The following is a 6,000-nucleotide window of genomic DNA, read 5'->3' on the forward strand; positions in this document are numbered from 1 at the left end:
CTCAGCGGCTTCTCACCCAGGGGGCACAAGCCATACACTCCCACTTATTGGGTCCCAAAGTCCAAACTCCACTGACCTCTCACTTTGTCCTTTGCATCTATGTGTTGACAAATCTGGAAACAGCCACAGCTGCTCCTGATCTGGAGTCCCTCCTGTCAGTGGCTGGTCAGGCCCACCCTGGAGCTAAAGCATCGGCGTGGGGCTGGGCTCGGCTCCCACAGCACTGTGCTGGTGGATTCCTGCTGGCCTGCCGGGCTGTCCTCCCTGGGAGGTTAGCTTCTCTGTGTCATTTTATGGGTTCTGTAGCTCCAAAGTTTGTTCAGAGGCCCCTTTTACATGGATTTGGGAAGGTGTTATCATCATTTTTAATTGTCTATATCAAGGCTGATTGAAAAACTTGTTTAAAGATATACCACCTGTTTTTGTATGAGTATTGCAAGGATTATATATATGACATGTATATGTGTATGTATATATACATATATACAAACATACATGCATGAATGATGTTTCTGCTCATTATATAATTTTGTAAAGTGTGTTTTAGGACAGATGGTGATAAGTAATGTTTCTCCCATAGGAATGTTATAACAATTTGGGATTGTATTTCTGATCGAGTACTTGGGTATCAAACTATTATATCAAACAATTACTGATATCAACTGAATCTTGGTGTAGAAAGGATTCATGGGAGTTATTTAGTCCTATTTGGCCTCAGTTTTTGTAGTTCCTATGATGGATATTTCACTATTTTTCAGACTCATCCATTCCAATTTCAAATAGCTCTAATTGTTAAGAAGTACTTTCCTATGCTAGATGAAGCTTGCTTTCTTCTAATTCTCACCGAGTGTTCCAGGTTGTTTGCTGGCACCAGGTAAAAAAATCAATGCAATCCATTTTCCATATGACTCTCTTGTAAATATTTGAAGACAATAACTCACCTTGTACCCCTAATATATATTAAATATTTGCTTGTATTATGAAGATGGTTCAGCTAGGTGGTGCAGTGGGTGGAGTGGCAGACCTGAGTTCAAGTCAGGAAGACCTGAGTTCAAATACAGCCTCAGACACTTGCTACCTGGGTGACCCTAAGCAAATCATTTAAGCTCGTCAGTTTCCTCATCTGTAAAATGAGCTGGTGAAGGAAATGCAAACCATTCCAATATATTTGCCAAGAAAACCCCAGTTTGGGTCATGAAGAGTCAGACATAACTGAAAGGACTGAACAACAACAACTGTAAGCAACAGAATAAACAAAGGATCTATAACTGAGATTCAGACCCCAAATGCAAATCCCAACCAGTCCTACAGAGTTGTTTGAAGAACAGAGAAATAAAATTACCTGCTCAGGGGGACATAACTGTCAGAGGCAGAATGTAAAACCTCTTCTTCTGAATTCCACATCCCACATGCTGTTCATCCTGCATTGCCTTTACAAACTATAGAAATTACTATTAAAGAGAGGAAATGAAGAGGGCATAAGTGTATCTTATAGACATGAATATGATTTAGAACCCTAAAGAACTTCTCTCTAAAAATTAAATAAAAGCCAGAGCAATTGTCATAGAGAAAGGTTTTGTCTTGAGCCCAAATGGAGGATAGTTCATATGAAAATCATTGTAATAAATTCACATGGCCTGGAGCTGCAGTAAGCAAAGAAGGACTGCTATGTTCCCTCGTAAATACAAACTGTCACAGTCAGTGTGTGTTTACTGATTGGGGTGGAAACAGCAGGTATTTCTTATGCTATCAGCTCAGCAGGGAAGCATACATGAATCAATATGTAAGCCAGTTCCCTACTGGTTAAGAGGGACACCAGGTTGAGGTGAGCACACTTAAGCCCTCCATCTTCATTCTGTGCCGGTGGCCTGCATAAACCTGCTGTGCTCCTAAGACCTTTACCACCTTACTTTGTACTTTTTTGCTCTTATTCTATGTCTTCTGTCTTAACGCAGATCATCTAAGAATGAAGAGCTCGACACCTTGCAAGCTTCCAATGCTATCTCTAATGATGCTAAGAGCTCCCACCCACTTTTTCATAAGCTCTTTTTACACAAACACCATGGTCAGTTCAGTGGAAAAGTTTATTTCGGTTTGTTAGAAAATTATTTTTTTTCCCATATTTTAGTATCATTGTTAAAAAAAAAAATAGTTGCCCCATTACTTAGCTAACTTGTTACAAAAACAAATCAACAGGATTATTTATTCAGGGTCCACGTTCTCCTAGATTTTTAAAATTTTAAATTAAGAAGCTAACAATAATCTTTCATCTTGCCTTATATTCTGCATGCAGTAATTTTATTGTTTGAATATTAAAGTATACAGTGTTTCCAGAAACCTGAAGTAAATTACAACTTGGAGAAAATTGGCCATAAATAATACATACAGTTCAAGGTTTCTATTTTCCTTATAATGTTTGTATTTTTCCCTCACATTTTCTCTTATTTATATTTCTCCCTCTGCATAATTTTCCTTTGGTTAATTACAAAGTAAAAACTAAAGCCATACGTATGCAATGCCATGGTCAAAATATATTTCTATTACAATATAATAACAACAGAGATGGTTCAACCATCTTCACTGTCTTAACACTTAGTAGGAAATAAATTTCTTGTGAACAGAGGAGAGTGTTTTATTTTTGCCTTTGTATCCATAATTCCTGTCACATAGTAGAAACTTAAATGCCTGTTGGGTTGAATAAAAAGCTTTTTCCATTTTAAATGGAGGGAGAAAACATGCTAAGTTAGTCTGGAGCATATTTTAAAAATCATCAATTCCAGGGTTTTTTTTTTTTGAAGTTCTAGTGGTTTTGAACCTTTATAGAATCATATTTGTACTTATTTGATAAATTTTTGATAGGTTTTAAGATTATGCAGTACTTATGATGACCAAGAAAAGTGCTATAGAGTCTAATGAATAGTTAAAGGGTGGGGAACCTGAGGGCTTGAGGCCCCATGTGGCCTCTAGGTCCTCAACCTGTGGCTTCCATGGAACCTCAAGACTGAAGGTTGAGGACCTAGAGGGCCATATGGGGCCTGGAGATCACAGGTCCTCCACCCCAGCTCTAACTGATCATTAGAACATTTTTAGTAGAAATAGCTATTGATAGAATTATTGTGAAAAATTTTCTCTTATATAATTTAAGAAATTTTCAGTAGATCATAGATTGAAAACTAAAAGTGACTTTAGAGGTCATCTACAATAAGTCCAATTCCTTCTTTTAGAGGCAAGGAAATTGAGACCTAGCGAGCTTAAGCAAGTTGTTACAGGTCACAGAGGCAATAAGTGACAGACCAAGGTCTTCTAATTCCAAGTCTAGCAGTCTTTTACACTCTCCCATGGTTCCTCTCTACATACACTCTGCCCCAGTCTCAATAAGTCCTGCTGGTATATGCTATTCCTCATTGTGGGGACAGGTTCATCAGACAATGGTAATACCTAGCAGTGCAGAACAGCCCAGAGGAACTCTTATAAATCTAACATATATATATATATATAATATATATATTTATTTATTTATTTTTCAAATCTCTTTATATTTCAGCAAATTGAAATGGACATTGTTTTTTGTTTGTTTGTTTGTTTCCCCATCTTTAATCATGTCTGTTATCCATGCACATAACTCATGACTTCTTCTCTTTTATTACCCTCCTTGTCTAAATTCTCATTCTGGGGATCCTTGGGTTTTTTAATCACTCTTGCATCTCATACATTCTCTTATCTATCATTTCTAATCTTAAAGACTTATTTCCTTGTTTTATGTCCTGTTCAGTTCAGACCCTGGAGCACTTTCAAATTATGTGTTATGCACCCTAATTTTTAGCACATCCTCAGAGATAAGGCACAGCTGACCTACAACTCTAAAAACTGACACCTGAGGGTGTCATATCCTAACAGCGCCATGTGTCCCAATGAAATGAACAAGATTGTTATAAATATAATAATAGAAGGAAGGAAATAAAATGGAGAATGCTATTCAGTTTCAATGGAAGAATTCAGAAGAAAACATGGTTTCCTCTAATAACTACTTAGGACTAGAGTTAGAATATATTGCTTTTTAATTCATTTATAAGGTAGTTGCACCTTCTTGTTTGCTCTGTTTATTTGCTCATGTTTCTATAAATAATGGCTATTGGCAGGAGCTTTTGAAAGTCTCATATGAAAGAAATTAAATTAAGGCAAATACCCTTCTCCCTCTCCTCTTCTTCCCCTCAGGAAAAAAAAAAAAGACGAACATGAGAGCACTCAAAGCAGACAATTATATAAAAGCATACGTTGTGTCCTAAATTCTAATACTACATAACTATTACTAACATTATGTGTGCAGTTTCTGTGCAGCGCAGTTAAGATAAAGATGAAAGATAGCTTTTGAACAGGTGTTTTTCTTTCTTTGCTGCCTTAAGATATATAAGATATTAAAGAAACTATGGACAAATTCATTGGGTTATTTTTATTAAATCATTATTAATTACTTTCCTCAGTGGTTGTACAAACAGGATACGATTTTAAAGTTTTTAGTCACATGCTATCTTACCTTGGAATAGGGATTTTCATTGTAACACAAATGTGTTTAATTATGTGTTTTCATATGGTAAATTTAGGAAATAATTTCCTTGCACATTCCAACAGTTATGGCATTTGGCCTAATTTAATGCATAGGATTCATTCTTTCTTTTTTCTTCTTTCTTCCTCCCTCTTCTTCTTCCTCCTCCTCCTCTTCCTTTTCTCCTGCTTCTCCTTCTTTATTCTTCTCCTCTTCTTCCTCCTACTTCTTTTTCTCCTCTTTCTTCTCCTCTTCTTCCTCCTCCTCCTCCTTTCACTTTTTTCCTCCACCCATTTCCTCTTCTTCTTCCTCCTCTACCCCCACTCAATTCAATCCTGAACATTTCAAAAATCAACAATTCTACTTTTTAAAGTTCCAGTGGCTTTGAGGCTTTATAATAGTATGTTCTTTATTTGTTTAATTAATTTGTGAACCAATTTAGTTTACAAGGATATGTGGTACTGATAAATGTATGGCTAACTAATGTATAAGTAAAGAGGGACAATAGAGTCTTCTTAAATGAATTGTCCAACTGATCACTAACACATTTTAGTGAAGACAACTAATAAATATTGTCATAACCCTTACAAAGCTGATATTGAAATATAGGACGAACATTCTTCCTTACAAACTAAACATTATGTATTGAATTTTCACAATACATAAATATATGTGTATTTGTTATAGTTAAACAGATTAAGATCTGGGATAAGACATAAGAAACCATCTTCTTTGATACCTCATTTTACAGATGAGAAACCTGATAAATTAGGTAAACATAGTCATGTCCAAGAGACTCAAGAAAACAAGACCATTTGCACCAAGGCCATAGTCAGAAATATATTAAGAATGTGATATAATCTACAAAATTTCCAAATTTTGGTAATGCAAAATATAATGATATAGACATCATTGGATACTTAGAATAAAAAAGGGAAATATATAGCATACATTTATATATATATATATATATTTTTTATATGTGCAAATATGTGTGCTTGCATGTAATAATTTTTTTTAATGTACTCCAAAAGGGTGTTTTCCACAGTACTCAGATTCTTAAAAGGTCAGCTCTAAAAGTTGAAAGAGAGGCTCATAACAAAAGAGCAATACAAAAGAACTCCAGGAACCTATAAGCATAGGGTCAGGAATGCTAAAATCCAAAGGACAACTTGCCAAAAAATACTTTTTGAAAAAGTGGAGGATATTTTTTTTCTTTATATTATGTTTGTAATAAGACCAAGGAAAGCATTGGCCTACTACTGGAGCCAAATGATGAGAAAGAAAAGACAGAACCCTCTTTTGTTTCCTTCTTCTATAGCAAGGAGAATAGTTTTCAGCTTTGAAGTGCAAAATAGTCTTAGATAGTAATCAGCTACTAGATGTCACTGCTGAAGTGATGTTAGTGATTTTAAGAAACTGGAAGAAATCAGAGAGGTAGCAAAAGAGCAGAACTA

Source organism: Petaurus breviceps, unplaced genomic scaffold (assembly GCF_028583685.1).
Source record: "Petaurus breviceps papuanus isolate PSGF00001 unplaced genomic scaffold, PetGlider_PUasm1.0 181, whole genome shotgun sequence".
Taxonomy (NCBI): Eukaryota; Metazoa; Chordata; class Mammalia; order Diprotodontia; family Petauridae; genus Petaurus; species Petaurus breviceps.